Source organism: Lepus europaeus, chromosome 2, assembly GCF_033115175.1.
Source record: "Lepus europaeus isolate LE1 chromosome 2, mLepTim1.pri, whole genome shotgun sequence".
Taxonomy (NCBI): domain Eukaryota; kingdom Metazoa; phylum Chordata; class Mammalia; order Lagomorpha; family Leporidae; genus Lepus; species Lepus europaeus.
Genome location: NC_084828.1, coordinates 52,102,109 through 52,124,559, shown reverse-complemented (window position 1 = coordinate 52,124,559; position 22,451 = coordinate 52,102,109). Strand labels below are relative to the sequence as shown.

At 37.3% G+C, this 22,451-nt stretch overlaps 1 protein-coding gene across 1 annotated transcript in view; it reads right to left on the bottom strand.

The window, feature by feature from the left end:
- Nucleotides 1-22,451, bottom strand: part of EPHA6 (EPH receptor A6) — a 1,087,270-nt gene that overhangs the window by 116,396 nt on the left and 948,423 nt on the right. The gene's annotated exons all lie outside the window — the stretch shown is intronic.

The following is a 22,451-nucleotide window of genomic DNA, read 5'->3' as shown; positions in this document are numbered from 1 at the left end:
TTATCAACTTGAAAATTAACCTGCTATAGATTTATTGAGCTTCAAGTCCTGCCTGCAAGTGCCTTGGCAAGGCCAGACCAAATGATTTCATGGGCCTTTTAAGACCTGAGGGTCAGATGTTCCCCACCCATGAAAATTACAAGAGAAATCTAAAAAAACAAGTAAACAAAATGACTAGATTTAAAAAAAATTTTTTTCATCATATAAGGAAAATAAAAAAGAATTTGGCAACTGATGGAAAACTGGACTCTTTTAGCTCCTGTTTGGGAGGACTGTATCAAATACTGTAACATACATAATGAGCCAAGCACTATTATTGATACATAGTAGTCAATCCCATCTTATTTCTTTTACCCTAGTCTAAAAATAACATTTTTAAAATGAGTAAAATATATAGAATTGTCATCTGTGTAAGGTATATGCACCAATAAGACCAGCTACAAACAGTACCCTTGAAATTAGAGAAGATGAAAATAACAATATTTTAAGTCTGAAAAGTAATGCATAGTATTCTACTAAGTTATTTGGAGATCGCTGTTTCTAATGGAGTATAGCGAAAGATGAAAATGCTCAAGCTGTTTTCATATAGAAGGAAAAGCTTATTTATGAATGATAGTAAAAATGAGTATCTCAACATAGACAGCAGGTCTTTATTACCATACATTGTATACATTAGGCGCAAATAAAAGCATCTTAATTTCTTTTAAATTTAAAGCTTTTCATGGAGGTCTGATTTAACACCATAGTGTAGCTTACACACAGGGACTATCTGCACGTATCACAGTGACACAGTCTCTCAAAGGATAAAGATTCATTGGTCAGTTAAATGAAGCAGCTTACACTACAAATGAAATAAACTTTGTCCTATAATATCAACCTATCTCTACAATAGCTCTGTGATAATATCTCCCAATGCAAATGCAAAGAAAGGAAAAGAACTTTCTCTTAAAAGAAACACGCTTACAGAAAGAGTATCCATTTAAGTAGGCTCTTCTGTATAATTAATGTGTAAAAGATAACCTAGCAAAGAAAATCTTTGGTGTTATTAGCTCTTTATGTTCCTAATCCATCTTCTTAGACAGTGCACTATTAGATGAGATCTACCTCTTCTATCATGTACCCTACCTCCCTCTATTAGGAATCTCAATACCCATGAGTAGAATTAAAGCATAAAAAAGGATTATGCTAAATTTTAAAAAGTGGCTCTTTTATCTATTAGAAAATGAAGCTGCCTCCAGTTCATGTCAAGCAGGATTTCTTTTTGTTAAAGAAACTTTTTATTTCACAACAGTTTTAATTTTACAAAACAAAAATTACTAAGTAGTAGAGTTCCTATATACCCTACAGCTGGCTGCATTTATTATTAATATTACATTAGTATATTTGTCACAATTAATGAAGCACATGCAGATTCCCTTATATTTTAAATCTAAACTACTTCTATACCTCTCACCCCTCCAAACCTCCTGGAATTATCATTCTGTGTTCATATAGTGATTTAATTTTGTCTCCCATATATGGAGGAAAACATGTCTTTCTGTGTCTGCTTATTTCATTTAACTGGATGTCATCCAGATTCATTCATTTTGCTGCAAATGACGGACTAAATAGTAGAACATATTAATGAACCATTTGAAAATTCAAGAATGCCTCAGTTTCCTTATATGTACAATGGGATAGGAGTCATCTAACATAGGTTGTAGGGAGAATCAAATCTAAAACATGCAGCACATTTCCTGGCTTACCCTTAATGATAGTTATGATTTTACATATCCTCATAATTTTTAGTCTTTGTAATTTTAGGATAATTCAGAAAATTCTTCTTTGATACCCCTGAAAAATCAGCTGTCAACATAAGTTCCTTTATACATAAAGAGAAACAATTACTTAGTACCAAAGTGAAATTTAATTTCGCACCTATCTGAGGGTGGCTAAAAGCAAAAAAATATTTTTAACAGCTTTCTTGAGAGATAATTCGCACACCATACAATTTGTCCTTTCAAAGTATACAATTCAACTGTTTTCAGTGTGCTTGTAGAGTTGTTCAGGCATGACCAAGATAAATTTTAGAGCTACATAATTACTAGTAAGTGCTTCCTGCTTTCTTCAATACATCCTGAGGTCCTACCCAAGCACCAATCTATTTTCTGTCTACGAATTGAACTATTCTGCGTATTTCTTATAAACAGAATCATGCAATATGTGGTCTTTTGTGACTTCATTGATTTAACATAATATTTTCAAGGTCTATCCACATTGTTGTATATACCAGTACTTTATTATTATTGCCAAATAATTTTCTATTTTTGCTGTTTACTCTCTCACCAGTTGATGGATATTTGGTTACTTCCACTTTTTGGCTATTAGGCAGGCTTTTAAAATTAGTTATTTTAAATAGTATTATCACTAGTGTTTGTATGGATTAATTGCTTTCATATCAACCAAATTGCAATCATGTTTCTAATAATGATAAGTGGTATCATTTACAAATGAGACTTTGCTATATGAAAAGAATCTAAGATACTTTCTCCATCTTCTCTCATAGGACTATATAGTTTGGCCAAAATGTTTTCAGAATACATGGAGTCAAAACTATTTTCATAATAGCACAAAGATAGGAAGCTTTATTTTTTCGCTAGTTTGATATATGCACTAATGGTACAAAGTTCTGATGGGTAAAATGCAGGAGTGTTAACATGAATTAAGCAGCAGCACTGAGCCACACTGTATTAGTATTCTTACACATTTCAAAATAAGGATAGACAATGTGTATGGTCAAACCTAAAAACATTAATTTCATTACATCCTGATCCCTGATTACACTTTCAGGATCATCACCTGTGAGGAAGAGAAGAAAGCAGGATTGAACAGAAATTTAAAGACAGTGCGTTCAGCACAAAGGCCTCCATCCATTCTCTGTGATGTTCTGGATCTAGGTTAACCCTTCAACGCTGGTCTAAACTAAGGAAGAAGTGCCATGCCCACGTGCTCCCACACCAATCATTTATTGTATTTAGGCTGCCCTAGTAAAGGATCCACGGACAGAAGTATGAAAGCTTTTTCCAACCAAGTGCAATTCCCAGAAAAGGTGCCTCTGCTAAGAGCTACCAACCTCCAAAAGTCTAGAAGCATTAGGAATAAAGGAGTAGATCCTCACATCTCTCCAATAGAGTTCCTGCATGCAAATCTTTGTTATAACATGTTTCTTTTCTCCTCCTCCTCCTCCTCCTCCTCCTCCTCCTTCTTCTTCTTCTTTTTTTGATAGGCAGAGTTAGTGAGAGAGACACAGAGAGAGAAAGGTCTTCCTTCCGTTGGTTCACCCCCTAAATGGCCACTATGGCCGGTGCACTGCGCCGATCCAAAGCCAGGAGCCAGCTGCTTCCTCCTGGTCTCTCATGCGGGTGCAGGGCAAGCACTTGGGCCATCCTCCACTGCCTTCCTGGGCCACAGCAGAGAGCTGGACTGGAAGAGGAGCAACCGGGACAGAATTCGGCACCCCAACCAGGACTAGAACTGAGGTGCCGGCGCTGCAGGTGGGGGATTAGCCAAGTGAGCCGCAGTGACGGCCATAACATGTTTCACAGGAACCCCAATCCAAAACTGTTTATCTATATATCTATGTATCTATTTCCCTATCTTTTATTTATAAAATGTGGGTTTGATGAAAGAGAAGCTCTTTCAAGTCTTTGGGAATGCATACCTTAGTTGCTGCCATCTCATTCTGCGGCAAAAAAAGTTAACATTCATTAAATACCACACAGCCACCACAGTCTAACCTCTTTACAGGTATTGTCTCAGTTTAATCCAATGTGCAGTTATTGTCTTCATCATGTAGATGGTCAAATTGAAGGACAAAGAAATTTAATAATCTTGTAAGTGGTGGATTTAGGATTTGAACCCTTGTAATCTAATTGCAGTGTCTATATTATTATCTATCAGCATATTTTTGAAAACAAGCTGGCCCAAGATTTATCTCAGTATGGCTGGTTTGGGCAATAAAATTTGGCCCAATAAAACAAGTTCTAAAAGACCTCTAGGGCCATTAAACCAAAATAAACAAATAACAACTCTAACAAATGAGGATCCATTTGTCTATGTCTGGCTGAAAAAAAATAGGCCCATTTATTCATACATGAGGTACGGCACAAATGCATTTCTCTACAAATGATCCAACTTACTGCTTCGAACAAAATCTATATTACTTTTTCTAGTCTTTACTAACATATCCTCCTCTAGTTTTGTTTAGGATATACTGTTTCCCTTGAATATGGAAGATGGTTAATAATGCATGCTGACTGAATTAAATAACCTTTGATATTATTTTGTAGTGCAGTGGTTGCTCTTGCTATATTATTCCTATTGTCTTGAATAAAATAGAATGTTTTCTTAAGGTAGGACATGGGTTTCATCCCTTTTATGTAGCAGTTCTATTACAGCATCCACTGTACTGCCACGCATTGTGTCAACGCTCGATAAATATTAATTCAAATTGAATTGAATTGTTTATGAGGGGAAAAGAAAAATGTGAGAGCACCAAGATTTAATATCTTTGGGCTTCCTACTGGAGATTAATCAAAAAGAAACTATGATTTTTTTTATGACATATGGTTTCTTCCTAGGAAGGCAGATTCAAATGAAAAAGAGTGAATGTGGCATATTTACACACTGCATCCCCGAGCTTAGTAGCTGGAATTCAGTTTGTCTTCATCCTTCTCTTCCTTCACTCTCTCAACCTGACTGCTGAGAAACAGAGTTTACCCTCTACGTGACAGGAAGCCAAGCCCGACTGGAAGGGGTTTCTGAAAGCCATACATAATAAGGTCTGCTATTCCTGAGAGCTGCAGAGCTCCATCAGGCCCTCTAGCACAGCATCCACCAGATCAGAGCAGTCACTGACCTGTCACATCATCTCTGCACTAATGCAAACTTGTCCCAATGGTTTCCAAGGCCCTGGCTCATGGGTTGTACTCACACTGAAGCCTCTCAGCATCCATTCATCTTAAGCTGAGCTCAAGACAAGTGTAAGGTGAGTGCCATGATGTCCTGAAGCCATCACATTATTTTCTAAAAAGTTGTTTTTAAAAAGTATGTTTATATCCTATGAAAACATAAAATCTCTTCCTGCCACTCATATAAAATCCTTTAATGATTTTTGATGACAAAATAAAATCCAGTGTCTTCAGCATGAATACAAAGACCTGATCTTTGTTTATATCTTTAGTTTAATCTCACATTCTTATTTTATTTCAAAAATTTTATGCACAATTCACTTACAGCATATGATTTTTTTTTATTTAGACAGTTCACTATCCCTGGAGTATCTTTCTAGTTTTCACCTGTTTTTTTCATTGACACATATCACCTCTTCTAAGAGGCCCTTGTAGATCTCCACATTCATTCTTTCAAATGCCACTAATTGAGTATCTACTATGGGCCTGTTATTGTCAAAGATGTTAAGGATCAACTTGGGAAGCAAAAGAGAAAGATGCCTGCTCTAGTTGTACCTACATTTAATTGGAGGCAGGGGGGATCTACATTTAATTGAAGGCAGGGAGACAGAATAAATAGGTTAAAAAAAGAATGAGATAATGTTAAATAATGATGAACTATAATATAAATAAAATAGAGTGCTATGAATAGTAAATAGTTCCGAACATACATAAGTGGCTTAAGTTATGGATGCATTTGGTATGCATGAGCAGTAAAGGCTAAGGCCCTCAGGAGCTTGTTGAGTGACAGAGAGTTAAGGGGACTAGTGGCAATGCAGGTAGGTGCAAAATCAGGTGGGCCCACTACAAAGAGACTGAAATCTACAGAAGACTTATAGTTTAATGATATATTTGAGCTTAGAGAATGGAAGCAATTTGGAAGCCAGTAGAGTAATTCAGGAGAGTGATATTGGTGACTTGAACCCCATCTACAGTGTATTTTAGAGATAGAGCCAGCAAGACCCATGACTGACTAGAAGGAAGAGAGGACTTGTCAGGAAAGTGGAGGAATAAGTTGGACCAAGTATTTTTTTTTTTTTTATTGCATTTAAAGTGCTGTCTATGCCAGCATTAGCTAAAACCATTTTGTATGTGTATTTGTCTTCCACGGATTTGAAAATGATGTCATCTGTGGCAGTGAGCATATATTGTTTTGTTCATCCTTGTAATCCCAGGATCTAGTAATCTTCCTGGGACATAGTAGATACTAAAGAGTTATTTGCTGGCTAGAACTGACACAAATTTACTTATGTTTCTTTCAAAAATGGTGGAACTCTTTAAACTTTTTGTAAGTTGTAAGGCATTTTCTTGATTTTTTAAATGGAAAAATTTATTATAGGAGATTTCTCTGAGCAGATCATGAATAAGTAGGATGTATCAGGATCTTGCTACACTTGCAGTCATTTCCACTTTTGAGTGCCACACTCTTTGTTTATGGCTACCAGATTCTTACATTTTTGCTGCAGCATGAGGAAAAGGAGACTAAGTGCCTTTCATCTATTTTTTTACTATGTTCCATTCTAGATCTCCACTGGAGAATCATGGTCATGTCAAGTACAACAACCAAATAGCCATAGGGACTTTTAAAGATCTGTGACTTACAGAGTAAATCATTGTGTTCTAACTTCATTGCTGAAAAATGCGCAACACTCTACATACAGCATGTAATTCTAGTCAGCGTCCTAAAAACATTGACTATGAATGATAAACAATATGACACTCAGTACATGGTAAGTTGCGCTTCTTGAGTAGAATTAATAAAAAGTGCATATCACTCATTTCACTAATATGTACAGAGGATCCAGTTCACAAAGCGGTGCCTTGGTTACTTGTAACAAATAAACCCACTTTCAAAGATTGCTTATGGCAGTTTAAATTCTAAAGGGAAACAATCAAAGTTTGGTTCACATGTATGTCAAAAGACTTTTTTGGTTCACTAACCTTAAGTTGCATGAAATAGCACTGGTCATTCAAAGAAGAATGACAAAAATAGAAGGCTTACCTGATGTCTTACAAAATTATTACTAGCAAGCCTCTAACTTGAGCTATAAAATGGCTCTACAGGAAATGCACCTTACTAAATGGTTTACAAAAAGACTGAGGCATACATACAGAAGACTCTTACTCTCTTGATCCCTCCTTCTGTATTGCTAGAGGTCATTCTGAGGAAAGATGTTGCCAGAAATGCAATGGATTCATAAGAGACAGAAGATGAGCATCAATAAAGAACCATACAACAGAGGAGTTGACCTCCAGGTTACTGATTGTCCCTTTGTCCAAAGATATCCCCATCTGCACTGTCTATATGTTTCATTTCCTTTTGCTTTGTAACCTGAAATTCCACAATTAAAATTCCATTTGGGGGGCCAGCGCTGTAGCATAGTGGGGAAAGCCGCCATCAGCAGTGCTGGCATTCCGCGTGATCGCCAGTTTGAGTCCCAGCTGCTCCACTTCTGATCCAGCTCTCTGCTATGGCCTGGGAAAGCAGTAGAAGATGGCCCAAGTTCTTGGGCCCCTGCACCCACATGGGAGACCCAGAAGAAGCTCCTGGCTTCTGGCTTCAAATTGGGTCATTGTGGCCACTTGGGGAGTGAACCTGTGGATAGAAGACCTCTCTTTCTCTCTCTGCCTCTGCCTCTCTGTAACTTTGCCTTTCAAATAATAAATAAATCTTTAAAAAAATAAAAAAAATCTATTTGGGTCAGAAATGCATATACAGGATACAAACTCATCTAGAGGAATTTGAATAGAATTCATGAGTCACTATTTGTATGATGTAATCTAATTTAATATCCAACTAGGGCTAAGCCAATAAGAGAAAGGGAGGATTAGAGCCAAGTAGAGTAAGGGTGGATGTTTGTTTCCATGGTTAAGACTCAGCTAGGGAGTGATGGAATTCAAATCCAGGCTACTTTTCAAAGTCCAGCTTCCTGTTAATGAGTACACTGGTATGCAGTGGTGATGGCTCAAGGATTTGGGTCCCTATCACCCACGTGGGAAACCTTGATTGAATCCCAGGCTCTTGGCTTTATCTTTACCCTGTCCTGTGTGTGTGTGTGTGTGTGTGGGCACTTCGGGGAGTGAACTAGCTGACAGTTGTTCTGTCTCTCTCTCTTTGTCTCTCTGCTTTTCAAATAATTGGGAAGAAAATGAATAAATATTAGTAAAAATGATTACAGTGGGGTGAGAGTCCAAGTTACAGGTGATTTTCCTGCAGTGGAAAAAAGCCTGGCCTCGAGGCAAGGAAGATGAGGAATATATGTTACTACCATGTGGGATTCACAGGTATAACAGTAAGAGTTGGATATTTCAGAGTCTGGATTGAAAACATGAAGAAAGAAGTAGATAAGCTAGAAAAGTGGCCTTAAATTTTTTTTTTTTGCCTCGGGCAAGTCATGTAGAAGGGAGGAAAACACACTTTTTCATTTTTTGAAGGAAATTCCCGGTCCTCTTCCCTATTGGAAGTTACATCCTTTAGCTGTAAGCTGTATTTAAAAAGTTTTTATGGGTCTGCCTAGGGATTTAAATAATATCATAAAAAGAAATATTTATGGGAAAATGCATATTGAGTTCTGAACAGACGATTTACAAATGACTGTAGAAAACAGTCCTTGGAGGATTTCACATACAACTTAAGTTTAAAGTTAAAATTCAGTTTTTATGTTTCTAAATCGGAAAGTTGATTTCACTGTGGTTTTTTAAAATGTTCTTGAATTTGAAAAAGAAATGGTTAGGGTTATTTATTTATTCAAAAGTACCAAGACACTCTTGTTTTAAAATAACTATTGAATAATGTCAGTATATCTTTTTATTGAAAATCATCTTGGTTCAGTGGTTTCCCTAGTGGAAAATCTTATTACAATTTCCCAAAGAATACTTGTTAAATCTTTAAAAGACTTTCTCTCATAGTTATCATGGATTTTGAATTTAAGTGAGGCAGAGTTGTATTTTTAGAAATAGATGGGAGAAGCCATCAAGAATGGAATCAGAAATTTCAATCAAAAAGAAGCTTAAAATATCATTTTTCATATACCTAAAAATCTAGGAAGAAAAGGAATACATAGGGATTTGTGAAACATGGTACATGAATTTTAGAATTACATTTTAAGAGCCCAAACTGAACTGAATATAACATAGCTTTAGCTTACCAAGCTTACTACTAAATTTGCTTTATTATTTTTTTAATAACTTTTGCTCAGGTTTCTGTGATGGTATTCTACATTTGCTACTGGTTTGCTGCATTTACACAAAGCTAAGAAAAAATGTAAAGATGTTTTGGCTGGCATTTTGGGCAACATGTCTCACATGCTATCATCTTGATGAAGCATCACTTGAAGAGTATCAGAATTCCCCAGTGAAGGTTTTGAAGAAGGTCCCTGCTTGTGTCTGCATATCTTATAAAAATATCTCTCTGAAGGTAATTTTGATTTCCAGGTATGGTTGGGAAACACAAGTTTTGGGTTGAATGTTCAGTTCTGTACATCCAAAACCTTCTGGATGGTCCAAACAAGGAGACAGGAATGACAACAGAGGAGTACTGGAGAATGCATGGAAATTCTAGATTTATCAACATAATTACAGATTACAAAACAATGGGAAGAATCAATGTGAAGTCTTATACTTAAAAAGAGAATTAATCAGGAGAATTTAAAACATAATTTCATGGTACCAGTAATACAAATGACATTAAGCAATACAGCATTAAAAGGCTTAAAAAATAAATTTAGGGTATTGGATTCTGATGCTCTAACTCCTAATTTAAAAATAAAAGTTCAGCCATTTGTGTGCTTAATTCTAAGTGCATGAAATTTCATATAGTTGGATGCTTAATGTCTCATTATTTTTAGAACAGTATTTAGTAATAGGATGGTACACTCATGGTAAATGATAACATTCTTCTGCTGCATGAAGTTGCATATATTTTTCTTTTTAATGAAGACTCTTCTGTAACTCTTAACGGCTTTAAGCAGCTATTTGGGAGTGTGTTATGGCACCATGTGTTAAGCTCCTGCTATCAGAGTACTGGTTCACACAGGGGCTCATTTGTTTTTAATCCAACTTCCTGCTAATGCCCTGGGAGGCAATAGAAAAAGATGATGGCATAGGTACTTGGGTTCTTGTCACCCACATGGGAGTCCCAGATGGGCAGCCTCAGCTGTTGCTGGCATTTGGGAAATGAATTGGTGAATGGAAGATCTCTTTCTCTCTCTCTGCTTTTCAAAGAAATAAGAATAAATGCAGAAACATTCATAAAATAAAAACATCTATTATAGTGAGTAAATTCAATTTTACATTTTTTCACTGTCAAACAAAATGAATGTGATATAGATTCATTTCACTCTTATACCTCAGCACAAATGTAAGCACTACACACAATTTACAAGAAAAGTGTGCTAATATAATACAGTTCTCATTATTAATAAATAAGTAGCATAAGGTAAAATGCCATCTTTACTAGATTTGTAATTTGAGTACATAAATATTTAAAAGAGTCTTTTAATTTTTAAATTAATATTTGCTTTGTATTTGTTCAAGGAAACTCTTCAAATGACTCACATTGCTTTTGAAATGCTAACATGAACTTATATGTATTATTTAAATACTCATATTCCTGGGGAATATCTATGTTTTTTTAAATAGTGAAAACCAAAACTATTTTTAGCTATATGGATAAACAGACTAAGAAGCAATAGAAAAACAACTTTAAAATACTTATTGACATATTTTGAAATATGCTCTAGTAATAATAATAATAATAATAATAATAGATGATATTATGGGTAACTCACTATGTATCAAATATTTTTCTAGGAGTTTTATGTCTATCAGATACTTAATATTATAATACAATTACCTTTAGGAACAATTATTGTATGTTATTGATCTAACTTTATAGATTGTAATTTTCCATGAATCTTCTCTTTCTTTTACATACTTTATCCAACTCATCAGAAAACCCTGTTGGGTCAACTATCAAAACACTTCACAGCATTTACAACTTCCTATCAACTACACTTCAAATATGTTTATGGAAGTCATTATCATCTCCTTCCTGGATTATTGCAAAACTCTTCTTTTTGCCTCCATCTATCTGTGCCTCACTACAGTTTCTTCTCAATAAAGCAACCACGATGATCTTTTTAAATATAGTTCAGGTATTTTCCAACTTTGGCTGCACACTGGATTCAACTGGGGAATATTGAAGCATGTGTCCCATCCCAAGAGACTAATTTAATTGATCTGAGGTACAGCTTAGGTCTTGCAATTCTTAAAGGGTCTTCAAATTAAATGGTTTTCATGTGTAGCCAAGGATAAAAACCATTGTCATTCAAAATCTGCACCCCTTTTTGCCTCCATCAACTCTCTGACTTCTTCCACATCCCTTTCCCTTAAACACTCCACCCTAACCAAAATGATTGGGTGACTATATATTTTTATTATCCTAACAGCAGAGTAAGAGGGTCATGCTTAATAACTCGGAAGAGACAACAGCATGAATTGTCATTGTTGTAGGAAAATGGCATGTGATCACTAGGCATAAAGAATTATTTGCAGTTCTATAGTAATAGAATATTCCAACCTCAGGGCATGGCCACTCACTATCAGGCTACTCTTTGGAATATTTTCCCTTGGTATCCACTGCTTCCTCTCACTTTCTTTCCATCTTCACTCAAATGCCAGTTTTCAGTGAGCCCTTCCCTATCTACCCAATTTAATTCTAAGACCCGTTCTCATGTTCACTTCCACTTCTTAGGCTTTATTTTTCTCTACAGCAGTAACAGCATCTGATGTATCATCTCTTTTACGGAGGTCTTTATTTTTCTTCCCATTACATTTTTATTTTAAGTTTTTGTCCTCTTGGATATTCAAAGCTCTGGGACAGTAACTGGTCTACTGTAGTCTGTTTATAGATATTTGTGTAAAAAAAATGAATGAATGATTGATCAATGTTTGACATTGGCCAAGTTACCTATCTTGCTTTGCCTCTGTTTCCTTCCTAGCAAAATGGAGATACAGTATTACTTCATGGTGTTGTTGTAAACAGAGGATGAGTTAACAAATGGGACTGGAATAATGCCTAACTCAGAGAAAAACATAAATGTGTCACATTAGTTAATTATAAATATTAATCTTCATTTTTTTTTTACTTTAGTTACTGACTTTCAGGTGGACACCTGGAAATATTCACCCTGAAACAGTCTCACTTCAGAGATATATATCAGTTTAGTGTTGTGTTGGTAAACCTGCTGTCTGGAGAAACATTAAGCAGATTTGTAGCATTTATCCACTTCTATGTGGTAAGTACTCCCATCATGGCTGATTTCAAGCTACTGACAGCGTAACAACCAGTTAATAAAATTCCTGACTAAAGCATCTCTTACAAACTAGCATGAAGTGTCTCTGTCACCTCACAGCCAGGATCTTACTTTCAGGCTATACGCTTCTTTTCTTTCAGATCTCTTACCCTCATAAGCAGAGATATCATTGTACCGCCTCCTATTTGTGGGCTCTATGTTCTATAACTGTTGCAGATGCTTGAAACTGAGGACAGTACTGACTTTTGCATAAATTGTGTTTTTACTTATACATACACACATATGTTAACATTTAATTTACATACAGTAAGAGATGAACAACAAAAATTAACAATAAAATTGATCAATTATAACAATATACTATTATAAAAGTAAAAATGACATTATACTCTAGTAATTCTTACTTTTGTGATGATGTAATTTGATATAATCCCCATGTGATAGGATGAAGTGAGGTAAATGATACAGGCATTGTGTCACATTTCAGGTTGATCCTGGGTCATTAAGTCTTCACAATGTCAGTGATTGGAAATCAGAAGGAGACAAGGCTATTGACAGGGAACCCTTGCTAGTTGATTTTTTGTTTTGGAGTGTGTGTGTGTGTGAGTGTGTGTAAACTTTTGGAATTATGTCACAATTGGAAGTTGTTTCTTTTAAACTAATCAAAGTGTAGCTACAGAGGCTGTAATCCTTCAGCATTCATGTGGGTGACTTTAATACTGCATCTCATCTGAGGATTGTATTTCTTAATTGTGTCCTTTACTGTCTGTGCTGTTTGAAACACTTGGGGCAAATTTGGGTACCATCCACACTGGTTCTGCTTCAATTTCTTCTTCATCTTCCTCTCGAGTTGACTCAACAAGTTCTTCCAATTCCTCATTTGTTAATACTTCTTGATAGCCTACTATATGTTCTTCTGTTTTTTTTAAAGATTTATTTATACATTTGAAAGGAAGGGTTACACACACACAGAGAGAGAGAGAGAGAGAGAGAGAGAGAGAGAGAGAGAGACAGAGAGAGAGAGAATCTTCTATCCACTGGTTCACTCCCCAAAAGGCCACAACAGCCAGGATTGGGCCAGGTGGAAGCCAGGAATCTCTTCTGGGTCTCCCACATAAGTGTAGGGGCCCAAGTGCTTGGGCTCTCCTCCACTGCTTTTTCAGGCACATTAGTAGAAAGCCAGATGGGAAGTGGACCATCCATGACTCGAACAAGTGCCCATATGAGATGCCAGAGCTGCAGGCCACGGCTTTAACCTGCTGAACCACAGTGCCGGCCCTTCTTCTAGTTCTTCTTTTTTTTTTAATGGTTTATTTATTTATTTGAGAGGTAGAGTTACAGATAGAGGGACAGACAGAGGGAAAGTTCTTCTATCTTCTGGTTCATTCTCCAAATGGCCACAGCAGCTGAAGCTGAGCCATCTGAAGCCAGGAGTCAGGAGTCTCTTTCAGGTCTCCCATGCAATTACAGGGGCCCAAGGACTTGAATCATTTTCTACTGCTTTCCTAGGGCATAAGCAGAGAGCTGGATTGGAAGAGTAGCAGCCAGGACATGACTTGGCACTCGTATGGGTTGCCAATACCATAGGCAGAGGCTGGCCCCCTCTTCTAGTTCTTGTTCTAGTTCTTGACATCAAGCATGTTGGCAAATCTTTCTGCACCAATTTGTCTTCCTGCATGAATGAATTTCCTAATTTCCCCACTGATCCCAGAAAACCTTTAAAACCATTCATATCTTTACTCCACAAGATCTAGTAAGCATTTATGTTTTTTATTTTAATTCACCTGCAGATTTGATAAATGTTATTACATCAGCAACAGTACACAATTTCCAGCAGTGCATTATGTTTGGACTAATGTCTGCATCGATCGATGACAGAACGTGATCAATACTAGGTGGGTGTATGTGGCTTTGGTAAACCTAATAATGCCCTGGCAATGGGACTGAGGCAATGAGGTTGTGTTGGAGGTAAAAATACAGTTTTGACATTTTCATATTCACAGCAGAGTCAGGAGGCCAGGTGTGTTCCCGGGACTTTATATAATAACCCTTCCTATTGCAAGTATTTTCTATTTGTAGCATGAAGCACTGGTGGAACTATTTCACAAAGAAGATGGTTTTCACCCACACTTTGTGATTATGTTACCAGAATACAGGCAGATAATTTTGTTTTGAGAGCACTTGGGATCATCGTGTGCATTATGCTTGGCTTCACCATATGCCCTGCAGCATCAACTAACATGCAGATAGCATATACCATGTGGCTAAGCTAGACAAAAGGAAGATTCATGTTTTGGGTAGGATGTGATAGGGCAGTCAGTGTGAGATATCACCCGACTGTTCAGGATGATGTGCAGTTCAAAACATGTGAATTGATGACTTTTGGCATTTTCCAGTTCATATTTCAAACTGCAGTTTTCTGTGGGAAACTGATACCATAAGCAAAACTCTGGCTCAGGGAGAACTACTGCACTTCCTCTTCTACCCCATAAAGACTTCTAGCCCATAACATTTCTCTTTATTACTATCCGATCAGTCTTTTGTTTTCTTTTTTACATAGCATGGGTCCACTTATTTCTTACCTGAAATATTCTTTCACTACCATCTCCAATTCCATTTTTTGCATCCATGTTTTACTGTGATAACCTGCTCTATAAAACAGAAGTTAAGTATGCACACCATTTGCCAGTACCAGCTGGATGTTCCACATAACCAGGTGACTATTTTATTTTTCCTAGGGTCAAAGGTAGCATGTTTGGGTAAAGAATGCATGTAACTCATATAAAAAAATTGGGCCTACAAATCAGAAGATCCTTTCTTACATGACCTACACTGCGAATCATAAAAATTAAAAAAAAAAATTTTGAACTGCTCATCCTTGCTTGCACCCCAAAAAAACTGTCCCTGAAATGGAATCTGCTCCTTTTGGCACATTTTTTTTTTTTTTTTGTCAGGCGGAGTGGACAGTGAGAGAGAGAGAGACAGAGAGAAAGGTCTTCCTTTTGCTGTTGGTTCACCCTCCAATGGCTGCCAAGGCCAGCGCGTTGCGGCCGGCGCATCGCACTGATTTGAAGCCAGGAGCCAGGTGCTTCTCCTGGTCTCCAGTGTGGGTGTAGGGCCCAAGGACTTGGGCCATCCTCCACTGCACTCCCGGACCATAGCACAGGGCTGTCCTGGAAGAGGGGCAACCGGGACAGAATCCAGTGCCCCGACCAGGACTAGAACCCAGTGTGTCAGCGCCACAGGCGGAGGATTAGCCTATTGAGCCATGGTGCTGGCCTTTGGCCCAGTTTTTAAATGATCATCTACTTTGTGTTTTAGCTTTAGCAATTATTCCAGACATTTACCTCAAATGGATGTTTACCCAAATCTCCCATATGAACTCTTCTCCTACAATATGTAGACATGCAACAGCACCAGGTATCATTTCCTTCAATTAGTGCTTCTTTCTCATAAACCTACCGAGATTCACAACACATAGTCCTTGCAATCTTGGAAGATGTGGGGGCTTCTCCAGTCCGAAGCTATTCATCCACAAGGGTCCTCCATTTTCTGCCTTTCCATCTCCTGAGCTATTTTGCCTCTGCCTCATCAACTTTTGTTTTCTTTAATTCTCCCTTTCTCTTTTCCTTCAGTGTATAAATTATCTAAATTTCTTTCTATCGTAAAAATGTCCTTGATTTTAAAATGCTACTACCAACATTTAAGCAACTGATAAAAGGCCATAAAGTATTAAAAGGAAAATGATAGAATCAAAGGGACACAGAACGTTCTACAACATTAGTTGGAGAAGACAAGCTCCCATTCTCAATACTGGATAGAACATCCAGAGAGAAATAAGTAAAGAGATAGAGAACTTAAGCAAAGCAATAAACTAACTAGCTCTGGGGTTGGCATCATGGTATAGCTGCTGGTTTGTGTCTGCGCTGCTCCATTTCTGATCCAACTCCCTGCTTATGGCCTGGGAAAAGCAGTGGAAGATGGACTAAGTGCTTGGGCCCCTGCTACACTTTTGGGAGACCTGGAAGAAGCTCTTGGCTCCTGGCTGGCTGTTGCGGCCATCTGGGGAGTAAATCAGAAGATGGAAGATCTCTCTCTCTCTGTTTCTCCTTCTCTCTATCTTTGACTTTCAAATAAATAAATTAATTGAAAAATAAAATAACTAGCTATAATAGACACACACAGTTTACCAGAAAACAGCAGAATATAAATGCTTCTCACTTGCGTGTGGACCATTTTCCAGGATAGACCATATGTCAGACCACAAATTTAAATATCAATAAATTTTTGAAAAATGGATCTCATACAAAATATCTTCTCAGATCACAATGGGTGAAGTTGGAAATCAATAACAAGGAAAAACTGGAAAAATCCACAAATTTGTGAATAAACATGTATTCTTAAAGAAACAATGGATGAAATAAAAATCACAAAGGAAATTAGGAAATACTTGGAGACAAATGAACATGAAAATACAGCACATCATAATTTATGGGTCCCAGCAAAAATAAGGTAACCGGAATTTTATAGGCATAAATGCTTTTGTTAAAAAGGAAAAAAAGATTTCAGATCAACAACATAACTTCCCAACACAGTGAAAAAAAAAAACAGAACAAAGTAAATTCAAAGCTAGTAAAAGGAGAAAATAATACAAATTAGAGCAACTCAGAACAAATTAAATGCAATGAAAAATAGAAAAACAACAGAGAATATGAATAAAACTAAGTTAGTTCTTTGAAAAGATCGACAGAATTGACAAAACATTCTCTAAATTAACCAAGAAAAAAACTGAGAAGTTTCAAATTATTAAAATACAAAGTAAAATTAGGGACATTTGTACTAATTCCACAGAAATAAAAAAGACATGAGAATTTCATCAATAATTGCAGTTAACAACTGAATGACCTAGATGAAATAGAAATATTTCTAGAAACACAAAACCTATCAAGACTGATTCATCATAAATAGAAAATATGAATATTCCTAGAAGGAGAATTAATCAGTAACCAAAAACCCCTTGGCAAAAGGAAGTCCTGGACCTAGTGATTTCATTATATAAATCTCTTAATGAACTACCAGCACTTCTCAGGTTTTCTAAAAATCTGAAGAGAGACCCTTTGATTCATTTTATGAAGCCAGCCAGCATTACCTTGATACTAAAAGCCAGACAGTAGAAGAAAATAATATACCAATATCCCTACAAACATTGATACAAAAAACTCCAAAAAAAATACTGGCAAACCAAATTCAGTGGCATATTAAGTGGATTATGCACCATGACCAAATGGAATTTATTCATGGAATGCAAGGATGATTTAAATATGAAAATTGATCATTTTAATATACCACATTAACAGGTTGAAGGAAAAAGGCATCACATCACCATCCCAACTGAGACAGAAAAAGCATTTGAGCAAATTGAAATCCCACAGAGTACAGCACTACTTCAACATAATAAAATTCATGCATATGTGCATATATGTAAAACAGGGGTGCACACTGTGGCTCAGCTGATTAAGTCACCAGTTGGGATGTTTGCATTCCATATCAGAGTGCCACACTTCCAATATGTCCTATTTAGTGGACACCTGCAAGCCCCAGCTTGTTTTGCTTATGCTTCTGATCAACCTGCTAAAAAGTGGGACCCCATGACCCCCTTCTTGAGCTAGGTTAATTTGTTTGAGCAGCTCATGAATGCTAGGAAACAATTTTACCTGTTTATTACAAATGATGTTAAAAAGGGCGCAGATACAGAAATGTGAGGTAAGGGAGAGAGGCCTGGAGCTTCCATGTGTTTCTGGGTGTGCTACCCTCCAGGAATATCCATGTGCTAAGCTGTCTGGAAGCTCTTCCAAACCCTGGCTTCCTTACAAATGCGTGGTTGCCACTAGACGGAGCGGAAAACCCAGCACGGCCCACCTGCTCAGATTCTTCTTGGCCCCTGTGGGCCTTATTCCTATAGGGCGTGGCTCCTAAAATGAAAAGAGTCCTATAATCGACTATCAGACAAGGTAGTCAGTGATAGTTAGCGAAGATTAGTTTCTATGATCCACCTTTGGGAAGAGAAATTCTAGTTTCTGTAGCTTGCCTTTAGAAGACACTTATGAGTCAGGAATTGTAAATTAAAACCAAAAATATACATGTATCATAATACCACAGATATGACACTAAAGGCAGAGAAAACAACACTGGATGTCATGAAAATATAAGACTGTGTGCATCAAAAAACACCACAAGCAGAGGAGAAGGACCATTCATAGAATAGGAGAAAATCTTTTCAGGGCTGGTGCCATGGTGTATTGGGTAAAGCTGCTACCTGCAATGCTGGCATCCCATATGCATGCCGGTTCAAGTCCCAGCTGCTCCACTTTTTCATCTAGCTCTTTCCTATGGCCTGAGAAAACAGTAAAAGATACCCCTACACCCCCACCTTCCCCCCAGAAAAAACAGAGAATATGTTTTCAGGTCATGTACCTGATAGGGGATTAACACATAGCCTATATAGAGAAATCCTGAAATTCAAAAAATAATTAAGCAAGTTCATTTAAAAATGGGCAAAGGAATTGAACAGACAATTCTCCAAAGAAGATCTGCAAGATCTGTAAGCACATGAAAGAACGCTGAACATCACTACTGATTGAAATGCAGATCAAACACTGAGACATGACCTCACACCCATCAGGATTGTTACTATAACAAACAAAGAAAAACACCAAGCAAAACATGTCAATGAGAATGCATAGAAACTGAAATTCTTATGCTGTATTAGTAGGAATGTAAAATGAGATAGCCAGTGGAAAATAATATGGCTATTTCCCAATAAGTTAAAAATATAATAAAATATGACCCATCACTTACATGCTGCATATATACCCAAACGAATAGAAAGCAGGGTGCTGAAGACTTACTTGTTTACTTCTGCTCATGGTAGTATTCTGTACAATGGCTACAACATGAAAGCAACCTAGTGCCTACTGATGAATGAATGCATAAGCAAAAAGTGACATATGCACATCACGGAGTATTATTCAGCCTTAAAAAGTAGCAGATTCATTTTTCTTTAAAATTACTTAGAAGATTTAGTTATTATTTATTTAAAAGGCAGAATAACACACACACAGACACACACACACACATTGAGAGAGAAAGATCTTTCATCCATTGGTGGTTCACTCGCCCAGAAACTAGCAACAGTTACCTGGGCCATGCCAAAACCAGAAACCTGAAACTCAATCTGTGTCTCCTACCTGAGTAGTGGCAAAGACCCAAGAACTTACACCTGCTGCCTCCCAGTGTACATATTAGCAGGAAGCTGAATCAGAAGTGGAGCTGAGACTTGAACCCAGGCACTCCTATATAGGATGTGGGCATCCCAAGTGGTCTGTTAACTGCTGCACCAATGCTTGCCTAAGGAAGGAGATCCTGACAGTTGCTTCTACATGGAGTAACATTGAAGACATTTTGCTAAGTGAAACCAGCTCATTACAAAAAGATCAATTTACTAAGATTCCAATTATGTAAGGTACTTAGAATAGTTAAAATCATAGAGACAGAAAATAAAATGGTTGTTGCCAGGGGCTGGGAGAAGAGTGGAATGTGGAGATTTTGTTTAATGGAAAAACAAAGTTCAGATGTGCAAGATAAAAAGATGTCTAGTGGTGATGGTTGCCCAATGATAAGAATTTAATATTGAACTGTACACTTAAAGTAGTTAAGATGGTAAATTTTATGTATATTTTATCACAATAAAAATGAAGAATAGACAATTTTCTACTCAGTCTATTAATATCTGATTTACCTTGCTGTAACATTTCACCTGCTTTCCTCAAAGGAAATGTCTCTGCCTTCTAATTCCTGTCAATCACTCATTCTCATTTTTGCAATCTGGCTTCTATCTGGGGCCAATCCATTACAAGTGACATTGTGCATGGCTAATCACAAAGACACCTTTCAGTCAGAATTTCTGTGCTGATTGGATAAAATTGCTTATTCACTGCTGCCTAAAATGTTCTGTTCTCTGGGATTTGGATCTCCCTGTTCCTCTTTGACCATTCATTGTTAGTCACCTTTGGAAACTCTGCCATGCTGTCCCTCACATTGGTGTGGCATAGTTCCAACCTTATTCATCTCTCTTTCTTTAAAAGATTTTGGAAAGTCATGGCTCAAGTTTAATAACCACCTTTGTGCTATCAACTCCTGGATCTTTAACTACAGTCAGGATTTTTTCATTGAGTTGCGGATTTATATTTCTAATCGCTGTCTGGACATCTTCATGGGATGTTCCATAAACACCTCAACTGGAAAATGATCAAAATTAAACTCATCATTTCCTCCCAATAACCAGATCATCCTGTTCCTCTTCATATCTGTATTAAAGTACATAGACCCACTCACCATTTAAAAACAGATTTATTTATTTTACTTGAAAGCCAGAGTTACAGAGAGGCAGAGGCAGAGACAGAGAGAGAGAGAGTCTTCTACCCTCTGGTTCACTCCCCAATGGCCGCAATGGCCTGACTGGGCCAATCCGAAGGCAGGAGCCAGGAGCTTCTTCTGGGTCTCCCACATGGGTGCAGGAGCCCAAGGACTTGGGTCATCTTCTTCTGCTATCCCAGACTATAGCAGAGATCAGAAGAGGAGCAGCCAGGACTCAAACCGGCACCCATATGGGATGCCAGCATTGCAGGTATCACCCCTTCTGTCCCCCTACTTACCTTCTTACTAGCAACCTTGAGCATATTTGAGGTATGGTTTCATTACTCAATACAATCCTGTTTACTTTTGGTCTTTATTAATTTCTCCTAGGTTTGTTGTCTTATGGACAATACCTCTTCTTTGCTCATGTGACTGTTTTGAAAACAATGTAGGTATTATCTTTTCTCTCATGCCAAAGGATTTGAGATATAAGCAAGAGGCTGTGCGTGAAAATAGTGCATCATGTTGAACTGTAACAAATGTTATTATATTTTGGTGCAACTGAATTTTGTGATAAGATAAATTCACATTCAACAAATGTCACAAAACAAAGGAGTAATTTTTTATTGTTGACATTTGGCATTTTGATGTTTTATAATTTTTACTTATTAAAATATTTTATAATTGTTTTATTTTCTAGGTAATATTTTTAGCAAAATAGAGGTCCTACGTTTAGAAGCAGGGGCTGGTTGTGGTAGCATAGGGGATTAAGCCCCCTTTTACAACATCAGCATCCCATATGGGGGCACTGGTTCGAGTCTCAGCTCCTTAGATTCTAATCCAGCTCCCTGTTATTGGACTTGGTAAGGCAGTAGATGGCTCAAGTGCTTCGTTCCCTGCCACCCACATGAAAGACCCAGATGAAGTTCCTAATTCCTGACTTCAGCCTGGCTGAGCTGCAGCTGTTGCAGTCATTTGAGGAGTGAAGCGACACATGGAAACCCTCACTCCCTCTCTCGTTGTCACTCTGCCTTTCAAATAAAAATAGTAAATATTTTTAAAAGATATGGAAGCAGGCCGTTTCTAGGTATGTGCCACACAAAGTGTTTATGAAATCCACATATGTATCGTTGTAGAGAGAATGGTCAAGGCTACAGTGAATTCACACTGGTGTATTAATTTGGCAAGGTTAGAAAAATCTGTACATCAATGATGCCATGTTCTGGGCAGGCAGGCAGGCTTACGTTTTCACTGCTAGGTCATAATGCATTTTGTTTTACAATTAGAAGCACATCCAATTATATCCACACTCATGCACTTCTGTTACACGTGAGCACACACGTACATGTACATGCACACAAATACACCCTCCTCCTTACATATTTGCCCAAACCTCCCTGCCAATATATATCTCAAGAGCATCTAAGAACCCTAAACAGCATGAGATTTATAAATCCAGTACAATATCACTGCTAGCCAGCCACCAGCATTGGCACTAGACAGTAATCTTGTACTTAGTTGTGCTACCACTCCTTCATAATAAAATAGCAAATTGAAGTGATTTTCAAATCGTGTGGCAGACCAAAGGGAAATCTTTTCTGCTTCTAGTAAGCATAGAAGGCTATTAATGAGCCATGGATGGCTCCCCTACTACGCAATGCATTTAGCCACTTCCTACTTTCTGTGCTCACAGAAGCTGCGATTATCAAATTCTAAAGCAGTAGTTTGAAAA